The 12,266-nt window shown below is 38.7% G+C and overlaps 1 protein-coding gene across 1 annotated transcript in view; it reads left to right on the top strand.

Annotated features, from left to right (window-relative positions):
- Pros1 (protein S) overlaps positions 1 to 12,266 on the top strand; it is a 69,661-nt gene that overhangs the window by 884 nt on the left and 56,511 nt on the right. The window lies entirely within an intron of this gene.

Below are 12,266 nucleotides of genomic sequence, written 5' to 3'. Positions count from 1 at the left end.
CGAAGGTTTGATACGTTTTAACTGTCAACAAAAATGCTTTCAAAAGTTTAAATATGTTCGTAATTAACAGTGCTTTCTTCGGCTCTGTTGGATTCCCAGAAACATGGGAGCAGAAACTGCATGACATTTAGGCTAAGGATGGTAATTAAATAGGCGTTTGTTAGAATTCCAAATTTTTATTAAGTAATAAGAAGAGGCAGGTACTTTTAAATTATAACTAACTTAAAGACCAGACTGTAACATTTCTTTTATGTTGAAGATAAACAAGTTACAGTTAAAAAACATCAACAGTCAAGCCTCCATAAGGAAGCCACATGTGACTGTGTGCTAGCACATGATCTATCTTGTTCATTAGGACAATCAACTGTTTTCAGATAGCAGCAAGGCGGTGGCTGGCACATGCCTTTTATCCCAACACTTGCTAGCTAAGCAAAACTCTGAGTTCAAGGCCAGCCTGATCTCCAGTTCCAGAACAGCTAAGCCACACAGAGAAACCTTGTCTCAAAACAAAGCAAAAGAAAACAAACCAATAAGAACAAAATGACAACAAAAAAGCAAAGCAAGCTGGTGTTTGGGAAAAGAGCAAGAGACAACTGTGACTGCCCCGCCACAGGGAGATGAGACAAGTTCCTTCTACACAGACATTACAGAAAGACTATTTGGCCCTGTGATGGCCATATCCTTTCTTGTTACCTAGATTAAAAGCTATCTCGGGTTTATTGATGAGGAAACAGACACCTATGTGTTGTTTCTCTTCCCTAAAATTTTGACTTTGTGTTTTGGGGTTTGTCATGCAGTTTCATTGTAGTACTGAGAACAGGGTCTAGGAGTTGGTGCAGGCTTGACCAGTGAGCTACATTCCCAAACGCCCAGCTCCAGAAGAATTGAAATTTGAGATACAATTAGAATTTTAAACACCTCATGTAAAATCAATTATATGGTCCTAGAAATATACTATAATATGGGGAACCTTATAATAGAATAGTTATTCCTTGAAAGAATGAATGAACAAAAATAGACAACACCCCCCAACAAAAACCAGAGTCCTGAGGTGTCGTTCCGACTTGTGTTTAGGCGACCTCCTGCCTTGACCTTCTAAGAGTTGGGATCACGTGCATGTGATACCATTCAGGCTTCACTTAACAATAAAGGATGCAGTTATCGACTGACTTTCCAAATGTATTTGCATCAATAAAAACCACAAACATAAAAAGTAAGAAATATGCACACAACGAACTTGTATTTATTGCTAATCACTCATGAGAGCTTGTGGTGAAAAGGGAAATGGGAAGAAGAGGATATCTATTTTGGGAAGGCTCATTTGGCCTTATCCAGACTTCCCTTTTGGGTGGAACAGTCTTCTCTGTGTGCTATTGACCCATCCCTTCTAAATTGTTTTGTACTCTGCTCTGTTCTTTCCGAACTCCCTTTTGCTGTGAGCTTCTCCTTGTCTTTCCTTAAGTTTCCTTAAGCACCTCTCTCTCTCTCTCTCTCTCTCTCTCTCTCTCTCTCTCTCTCTCTCTCTCTCTCTCTCTCTCTCAACTTTAAATTCTATACTGCTATACTAACAGAGTGATTTTTCAAAAGGTTAGCTTACATTTAGGGCTGTGCTGCAAGAGTTTGTTATGTCAACAACAATAATGAAGCCCATGGTATATTCTTCTATTCTTCTGCCATAAACTCTATGCCAGCAAGTGCAGAGACTTTTTTGTTTGTTTGTTTGATTGATTGATTTTTTTTTTTAGGGATGTTCTTTACATGGACATTTTCTGTTCACTAAGTTTCATATCTTCTTTGTATCTTGAGTGAACTATTTAAATATGTAAGCTTTTAAAATAATATGAGAGACCTATTTATATACATTAAATATTAAATGCATTGTAAGACAGATATAACCTTTGAGGCCCAGGAGCAGAACAGCATATTTCAGATCTTAAATGTACTCCAACTGTGTGTGTGTGTGTGTGTGTGTGCGCGCGCGCGCGTGCGTGTGTGTGTGTGTGTGTGTGTATGATTTAATATATGCCAGTATATTTAAAGAATATACATATTCTTTATCTAAGATATATCTAAGAATAACAATAATGAATTTTTGCACACTAAAGAAAGGAATATCTCAGCCAAGTGTACATGGCTGTGAAGAGACACCATAACCAAGGCAACTCTTAAAAAGGACTGCATTTAATTGGGCTGGCTTTCAGGTTCAGATGTTCAGTCTGTTATCATCAAGGTGAGAAACATGGCAGTGTCTAGGCAGACATGGTGCTGGAGAAGGAGCTGAGAGTTCTATATCGGGTTCTGAAGGAAAACAGGACACTGCTATCTTCCAGTCAGCCAGGAAGAGGATCTCAAAGCCCACCATCACAGTGACACACTTCCTCCAACAAGGCCACACCTCCTCCAACAAAAACTCATCTCCTAATAGTGCCACTGCCTATTCATCCTGTAATAATCTAGTCTATTCATCCTGTAAGACAACCCCAATTAAATGGCGTCCTTTATAAAAGGTTCCTTGGTCATCATGTCTCTTCACAGCAGTGGAAAGTAAGACAGAAGTTGGTACCAGGGGTTGGACTATTGCTGTGATATATTTGACCATGTGTTTTTTCTTTTTTCTTTTCTTTTCTTTTCTTTTCTTTTCTTTTCTTTTCTTTCCTTTCCTTTCCTTTCCTTTCCTTTCCTTTCCTTTCCTTTCCCTTTCTTTCTTTCTTTCTTTCTTTCTTTCTTTCTTTCTTTTTTTCTTTCTTTTTTTTTTTTTTGGACAAATGTGGATTTGGGGACTTTGGATCTGGAAAGCCATGGAATGCTTTATGTGGGACTTAGTGGGCTATCCCGGTAGGAATATGGAAATGTTGGTGCGGAAGGTGATTTGGACTCTGGACATTGTCCTTGATAGTCTGATGAAGAATGTTGTTGCTTTTTACCCCTTTCTGAAGAGTCTACCTGAGACTAAGGTGAAGAATCATAGATTAATTGTATCGACAAAGGAAGTCTCAGGAAGACCATTTTGATCAAGCACAGCAAGCTTAGAAAGAAAAAGTAAAAAATGTGTGGTTCAGTATTAAAAGGGCACCAGAAAGTGCAACAAAGCTGAATGCTGTGTCCAAGGATATTAAATGGAGCTAAGGGAGTGGTGACCTCCGGGCAAGACCCCACTCCGCTAAGCTTATCGTTTTCGTGTTTGTCATTGAACAAGGAATAGTTATGTCATATTGGGTTCTATTATTAGTTAATTATTGTTTTCATTTGGACTTTTAATCTGAAATGACTACAATCCAGAAATAGTGGATGTAGGCTTATGATCTTGATCTTGAGGAACCGTGACCACCAAAAGCTTAGGTCCAGACACGGTGGTGCATGCCTTTAGTCCCAGGAAACAGAGGCAAGCTGACCTCTTTGTTCAAGGCCAGCCTGGTACAGAGCAAGTTCCACGAAGATGGAAGCTGAAGTCCAGGCATGGTAGTAAATGCCTGAAATCCCAGCATTCAGGAGACAGAGCCATGAAGATCTCTGAGTTCAAACTCAGTCTACAGAGTACATTCCATGACAGCCAAGCCTACCCAAACTACCACACCAGTTTAGTCTTTCTGACAAAATCCATGAGAAAAATCAACTAAAAGAAAAGGAAAGGTTTATTTTAAGCCATGTTTTGTAGTTTGCCATTCACGGGCACTTAGAGAGGCCTGTGTTAAGGCGGAACAATGTGACAATAGATAGGATATCAAGGAAGCGAAAAGGAAGCTTATTTTTATGAGGAGGTTCCTCTCCTCAAACCAATGAAGCTGTGAATTCAAAGGCTTGGGTAAACGTTTCATGGCCCAGTGACTACTCAAAGGCCCACTTCAGATCACTTTTTCCTTAGGACCTAAGTACTCAATGCATGGGCTTGTTTTAGGATATTTAACATCTGAAATATAACTGCCTCTCAGCCCTCAAAGACCCAAGCCCACCTCACAATGCAGAATGCATCAGAATTGACTAGCCCGTAGTTTTGGGTCTTTGTGTCTTACCACTTCTATCAGTACTCAAAAGCCAAAGTCTCAAACTTTTTTCAGTCTTTGGCAAAGTTTTATATATGAACTTTAAAATTCAAAAACAGGTTGCATGCGTCCAATATGCAAATTCCAAATGAGAAGAATTGTGAAACCGTGAGGCAGAATCCATTTGAAGCAAGACTGAAAACTTGAAGGGCAAACATCAAATGCTACAGTCCCATGTCTGCCATCTGGGGTACATGTTGTTATGCTATAAACCCCAAAGGCCACCCACACAGTTACACTGACTTCAGAGCTCATGGTCATCCTCTTGGGCAGGCTGTGTTTACTATCCAAAGCTCTCTTTGTTGGGTTTGTCATGTCATTGGCATCTCTGATGTCCTGATGTCACCAGTGTTACATTTGGGTTTGCTTAGAAAAACAGCAATCATGCTGCTACAAAGTGCCCAGTCTTCTGGATTTCATTTTGAAATCTCAATTGGACTCTTGCATTCCACACTAAAAAAAAAAAAAAATTACAACATGGATGACATCAAGTTCTGCTAATCGCAAGATCCTTGCTACCTTCCTACCCAGAAGCATTGCTAGAGTGGATTCTTCAGTGATTTCATGACAAAACAGGCGAAACAGTGCGGAAATAATTTCTTTCCTCTGGACTAGAATACCCAGGGACTCTTAAGTGAAAAATTTGTATCTACCAACGTTTCAACCCATGAAGGATGGATCTTCCTAATTCATGAGATCACTTCAAGGTACTGTCTTTCCAACTGTCCAGGTAGAAAGTTCTTGTATTACTTTTAAGGATGCTAATTTCTTTAGTGTTTCCATGGGCACCAAACTAACCTTACAGATTTTTCTTTGGTGGTCACACAGCAAATTTCTCAAGTCCTTCTGCTCTGAATTTTTTCTTCCCAATTCTTACTGTAAATCTTTCTAAGATCAAACAGCAATACTGAAGCCACCTCTAGATGCTATGGTACCTTGGAATTTGACTACCTGTTATATCATTTTTTTAAGCCTCCTCTCACATATAGTTTTAAAATATGGAGAAAATGTAGAAAAGTTCTTTGTCCAAATGTAGCATAAATGGCCTTTAGTCCAGTTCCCAAAGCAGCCTTTACTTTCATTTGAAACTTCTCCAGTATTTTCTTTACATTAGACGAACACTCCGATATTCTGAGGGTCTTCCAGAATCACCCATTAAGCTCCATTTATAGTGTTATACACCTTTTCTAGCCTGCTTCTCCAAACTACTTCAGACCATTCTAAACTGCACCATTTAAAATCACAGCAAGAGCCCAATCCCAATGTCAAGTTTCTTGTCATCTGTGGAAAAATTAGCCAAGAAAATCAACCATGACAAGACTTAGTTGGACTCATAGTTTCAGGCTTTTTAGTGTCTGGTCATTGGCCTGATTTCTGTGCCTACAGTCATGAAAGGATGCTATCAAACAGAAGCACTGTTTCCCTCACCTCATTGACATTAGGAAGCAAAAGGGAGTGTTTCTTTCATACCGTGTCCCCTTCCCTCGCTATCCATCTTTCAGTTACTCCACAGATGAAGCCAGAGCATCCTCTCACCAAACCACATACCAAAGACTTTACTCTGAACATTGTTGCTTTGGGGGCCAAACTGTCAACATTTGAGTTTCTCTGGTATACTTAAGGGATAACCATATCAAAGAAGAAATTAGGGAAGTTTTGAAAAATTATGTAGATTGATCTGAAGGCTACAGAATGGTGTATGATCAGCCATGCATAAGGAAAGCAGCAATGAGTGTTTAGGAAATTTATATGGTGGAACTCTTGTGACTGTACTTCTGAGAGAGCATTAATATAACTAAGTTTATTTGTCTTCTAGTCCTTTGTGAGGACTAGAAGTCTCATTGCTTCTAGGCATATCAAGTCATATAACTTGAGGCACTTTAGTTATGACAATCCTGGGAAACTCACACAGGGATTTGTTTTTACATTTTTGATTTGTTTTCCTACAGGTAGGTTTTACTCATACAGAAATATTGAATATAGCCGGGCGGCAGAGGAACGCAGAGGCAGGTAGATTTCTGAGTTTGAGGCCAGTCTGGTCTACAGAGTGAGTTCCAGGACAGCCAGTACTACACAGAGAAAGCCTGTCCCGAAAAAAAAAATATTGAATATTAAAAGCTAGGACTAATGTACAGTCATTTGATGTTCACATGATAATTTGATCATCTACTAAAACCCTATTTCTAACTCGGTAAATATTCACGGGAGCTGAGAGAGGGAGAACTTCAACAGTCACTAAATATCACCACATTGCAAATGCTTTTCTTTCTCCTTAATTCTTGACTTGAGTCTTTTAGCTGTAGCAAAGGTAGTCTTGTGGCTTAAATTCCTGGGAGAAATCAATCAATTCTTGGCTTAGCTTGGCTCTGAACCCATGATTGACAGCTTGCATGGAGTCTCACAGAGCATCAGAAGGATGGCACCCACAGGGAAGGCGACTGAGGCAGAAAGCAGATGGAAGGAAAGTTTACATTGTAATTTTTTATTCTGGAACATATATATACATGGCCTTCTTTACAAAGAAAGGCATTCACCAGAGTACAGATGGTGACTTTAAGGCTTGTTGGAGTCTCTCTTGCTTAGCAGGTATAGCTTGGTTGGTAATGATGCCATCGTGACACATTTTCTATTATTCTTGTTCTCAGGAAATTTTTCCAGTGTTACTGTTTTAGTAAGAGCAACTCTATATTCACTTACTGAGTCTTTATCTCCCTACCTGTGGGTGATACATCCACTCACGCCAAAAGAGTTCTGCTTCTAGTAGTCCTGACTTTTATATCGCAAAAACACTATTTTTTTTTGTTTACTGTAATGACTTCAGCGTAATAATGTTTTTCTCTCACAAGAAATAAAGAACATCAAATGACCATATATTAGTGCTAGATTTAATAAGGTAGAAAAAAAATAGTAGGTTCTCTTGTGAATGTATTCCTTCAATGTCTCCAAATTTCTGTGTGAGTCAAACCTAGCTATAGGAAAACAGAGCAAAACTCTAAGAACAAGTCCCTGTCTGCACGAGTTTCCCAGGACTGTCAAAACTAAAGTGCCTCAAGTCATATGGTTTAAACAAAAGACACTTACAGTCTTAAGGATCTGGGGTATGCAGCCGGGCAGTGATGGCACATGCCTTTAATCCCAGCACTACGGAGGGAGAGGCAGGTGGATTTCTGAGTTCGAGGCCAGCATGGTGAGTTTCAGGACAGCCAGGGCTGCATAGAGAAACCCTGTCTCTAAAGAAACAAACAAGCAAACAAAACAAAACAAAACAAAACAAAAAAAGAACCTGGGGTATAAGTCTATAAGTCTATAAAAGCAAGCCATTAGTAGGCATTCTTCAAAGTACGTGAGATGTATTCCATGTTTTTACTTAGTAGCAAGTGGCCTCAGGAGTCTACTTGTTATGTGCTTGTCTTATGCTTTCACATCTTCTATTCACTTCTGTGCATTTGTGTCTCTTCTTCCACATTCCTTTTTAGAAATAATATTACTAGTGATGAGCTATAGCCTCAGTAACCTTATTTTAATTTGATCATTTGCTAAACTGTTTCCAAACTAGGAAATTCTCATAGGAAGGTGAGAGCTAGGGCTTCAGTAGTCACTAAATATCACCAATCACTGTTTCCCTTTCTCTTTAATTCTTCACCTGAACTGTTTAGCTGTAGCAAAGCAGCAATATCTACTAATGGTTGTTGGTACCTTTTTAAATCATTGAATTGCCAATTTATTGCAAGTCAATTGCAATAGGAAGTAGACATTTTAATTTACTACAGAGTCTAGCAAATATTATGTTTCCTGAAAAAAAAAAAAAACTCCTCAGCAATAAAATAGAAGGGAGACTTTTTAGAATCTTCTAATAATATCCATTTCAATAAAAGTGAGAAAGAAAAGTACTGATTAGATGTTGCGTAGACTTGTCTGAACATGTTCTCTAAAGTTCCCCCAGCCTGTTTCCCGTCCTTTTTGTACACCTAAAGCACATTATCTGTCCATCAGGAGTCTTTGGTATGCTCCTACTTGTCAGTGAGGTCTCTGCTGCACAGTCTTTGGCACAGAACACATTTTTTGTTGCTGTTATTGCTGTTTTCTTTTTTCTATCATTGAAAACACGCCCACCACAGACCACAGTTTCCCCTCCCTCCAGTCATCCTAGCTTTCCTATCTCCCCTCTTCCTTAGAGTCACTTCCCTTCTGTTTCTTTTCAGAAAAGACCTGGCTTCCAAGAGATAATAGCCAAACATGACAAAACAGGAGACAGTCTAGCAAGGTAGAAACTTTCATAAGGGGGCTGGCAAGGCAACCCAACAGGAGGGAAAGAGTTCCAAGAACAGGCAAAAGAACCAGAGACACACCTACTCCTACATGTGTGAGTCCAAAAAATGAAAGAAAAGCAATAAAAACATTCCATGCTAACAACCCTAACATATATGCAGATGACCTGGTGCCACCAGAACAGTCTTAGTTTATCCACTTATCAATAATCTGCTGATTGCAATATGTCTAATTTGTCAAAGCTAAAGAATACTAGTTCTTGTTGGTTGCATCAGTGTTTTTATTTCTGTGTGAGGCTCGATGTGCAAAAGCGTACATGGCAGTGCTCCTATGTAACCATCATTATATTTGTGACTGTCTTTTGTCTTCCACGTTGTTTTTTATGTAGCAGTAATAGTAGTATTTGTGTGTGTGTTCTTACATGACAAGTGCCTTTACCTACTAAAATATGTCCCTGGCATTCCTTTTGATGGACTTTGTCTGGGTCTGTGCTGATGTCCTTCGACTGTGTTACCACTGAAGGCCATGCAGATGCCCATAGTCTTTGATTCAGCTTGAAGCCATGCGAATGTCCTTGCTGCTGCTGCTGCTCTGCCGCCCGAGGCCAGGGCTGCCCTTGAGGACTAGTCTAGGTTCACGGCCCTACTGCACCCATGTTTGTGTACAAAGTCTGTGCTATTGCCAGGAACCATGTGGAAACCTACCATCCGGGCTCCCTCTGTACAAATGGTGAGAAAGCTACGTTTGCAGTGATGTCAATGATGGTAGACCCACAGTTGAGAAAAAGGGACATGGAAGGCTTCTGTGACAACTCCTACCCACTACCCACACCCCAGAAAAGTAGCAGCCTAAACAGGCAGCCATTGAAGAGAATTCTTAAAAAGTGTGGAAAGGATGCTGAAGTTAGCTTTCCGCAATCGCTAGCTTCTCATGAGGAAACAACTCAGTTCTGTTTAAGGAGCAGGCCATAGAGGGTCTGACCATGTTCCAGTGAATATAGAGATAACTCAAATTGTACTTGTTTTTTCTTTTCTTTTTGTAAATTTTAATTATAATTTTTTATGGGGGCAGAGGGAGGTCATAAGGGGGGTGGAGACACATATGGGAGGACTAAAAAATAAGTGTAATGGGGTTGCATTATGTAGAAGAAAAGAAAGAAAGAAACAAACAAAAATCTCTAAAACACTTAGAATTGGATATTTGAAGATTATTTGGAGAGTTGGGAATGACTGGGTTATGATTCCATAGCCAATGTCATCCCAAGGGAAGGTTATAAAACTTTAAACTAACACCTTTTACAGACTCAGCAATAAAAATTCAAGGATTCTGATTAAAGAAAATGTACATGGATAATCACACAAAGTCTGGTGTGTTTTGTATAACTCTCTTCCTTCTTATCCCAACTGGTTTACTTGCATGAGGTGAGCAGTGGAGGCGGTACCTGCCTTAGCAGGCGAGTAACAAGATTCCTGTTTTCTTACTTTTCAAATAGTTCCGCCCCAAGGACGTTCAAGGCATATTTCATGAACTTTGTCAACTCTCTCTATCAGTTCTATTTTTCTTCTAAGGTTAAAATTAATGTCCCTCCACCTAAGTACGAACAACCATTACCTACTTAACTTTTGTCTATTTTTCATACAGAGTGTGAAACTATTTAACTATCTGCTTATAATTTGTGGTAGACAGACTAATTAACTATGTCCAGAACATATAGCAGATGGGGACTTAGAGTTATTACACTGAGTTGGTGTTAATATAACAGAATAAATTAACAGAATAGCTGATTTTGAAGTCTTTCCTGTAATGAGGAGTCTTTCCTCTCTTCTTGCTCTCCCACTGGTAATAATAATTGATGTGGTTTACAGTGACCCATTGTTAGTCATCATTACTCATCGTATTTTAAAAATAAAATGATTTTTGTCACTGTTATCTTTTTAAAATGATGTCTTCAGTTGAACATTATGGCTCATACCTGTTATTTCCAACACTCATGGAACCTGAGACAGGAGGATTGCTGAGACTTCCAGGGGAGCTTCCACCATGTTGTAAGACTTTGTAAAGACCAAGGGAAATAATGAAGCATGATAAAATAAAATAAAATAAAATTCTCTCTTGGCCAAACATTTATTTCCCTCTGTGACCAAGACACCTCAGTGAGTCAATAGGGTCTCCAGGGAGGGAGTGAGGATTGAAAAGAAAAAGACCATTAGGCAACAGAAGAACATGTCTCCAACCAGCGCTGAAGATGAAGTGGATTTAGTTTTTCCAGTCTGCTTTTATATCATTCTAGGTACATGCAAAGAATATGGTCAGTCCTAAGACATAACAGAGTATTCAGCGTCTTAACAAGACCCATCCAGATACAAAGAACACATTCCTCAGCTGTGTTTTTCTTGAACCTACTTCCTTGTCCTAGCCCAATGACAAATTCCTGCCAAATTCCTAGAAGGTGGAACCAAAATTCCCCAGACACCCCTTTGTCTGTAAGTAGAGAGACACATGTACTCATGGTCCAGTTTTGCTGCTGTGTGTACACGCTGAGCAACTGAGCTTCTGTGTTTTAGATTTCTGGTAGGCTTTGCAGAGGTGTCGTTTTGTTTGTTTTTTTGTTTTTTGTTTTTTTTAATTGGCAATCATATTTATTTGGAAAGCACAATGTATTCCAATGCATGTATATTCAAATGACTAAATCATGATGATTAACATATAAGTTACTTTATGTACTTACCTTTTTTTTAAATTTGGTGAGATCATTTAAAATTCTTCTTTAACTGTTTTGAAAAGCCTCAGTATGCCATTAATAACATGGGGCTTTCTTTAGACTTGGTCAGCTTACTTGGTTAAACTTCATTTTAGAAATTTCAAGGTTAATTTTTATTATTATTATAGGAGGGTGCATGGGAACACATGTGTGAGTGTGTGTTCTATGGTACAAATGTGGAGGTTAGAGGACAACTTTGTAGAGTTGATTCTTTTCACCATGTGAGTCCTAGAGAAAGAACTCAGGTCTTAGTCTTGGCAGCCAGTATCTTCATGGGCTTCATAAACCATCTCTCTACTCCAAAGCAACCCAAGTACATTCTAATGAAGAACATCTAGCCCAACAATCAAGCAACATTTGTTCTATACTTTTTTCAATGTACATTCAGACATTCTTAGATATCAAAAACATAAATGATACTTATTTCATGGAGCTGGAGAGATGCTAGGTAGTCAGGAGCAGGTACTAGTCATGGAGATAACTATAGATTAGTTCCCAGCACCCACATCACATGACTAATACATATCTGTAACTCCAGATCCAAGCATCTGACATGTTTAGTCTTTCACAGACACACACGTACATGTGTATAAATAGCTAAAAATAAAAACAAACTTTTAAATGTTCCTTGTCTTAGATACAATGAACTGCTCTCTGCACTATCCTTTAAAATACATTTTTTTTTTTTTAGTTTGTGTCCATTGTAATTATCTAACCAGGTGAGTATTGGAGAATATTTAGCTTGCTTCCAGCTGATTGGTTGTCTCAATGATATTGAGAGCCGCATGTTCCTAACAGTTCTTTGAATATGACCATTTTCATTTCATTGGCTTGATTTCCTAGGAATAGAACTGCAGGCTGAATGTCTATGTAGTATGTCTGTTTAGAAGTTTTCAGATACAAATTGTGAAATATCTCCTTGGAAATCTGCTTTCAATAGATGATATTTCCTTCATATTTGCCAACATTGAACATCACCTTAAGAAAAGATCTTTGAAAATGCAGTAATTGAAAAATAGGAGATAATTTTGAAGGAAGTGAAGGAGTAGACTCATAATCTTAGCTTAGCTTGACTTTAAACTTGACTTTAAACATTTTTTTTTTTAAATCACGATTCAGCTATGTTTGATAATGTAGCCTTTCAGTGAAGCTACTTCCTGGAGAAACTTCTGGAATTCTGATAACATTTGCATTCA

Source organism: Apodemus sylvaticus, chromosome 15, assembly GCF_947179515.1.
Source record: "Apodemus sylvaticus chromosome 15, mApoSyl1.1, whole genome shotgun sequence".
Classification (NCBI taxonomy): Eukaryota; Metazoa; Chordata; class Mammalia; order Rodentia; family Muridae; genus Apodemus; species Apodemus sylvaticus.
The sequence above is the reverse complement of the archived record's forward strand: the minus strand, read 5'-3'. Positions and strand labels throughout refer to the sequence as shown.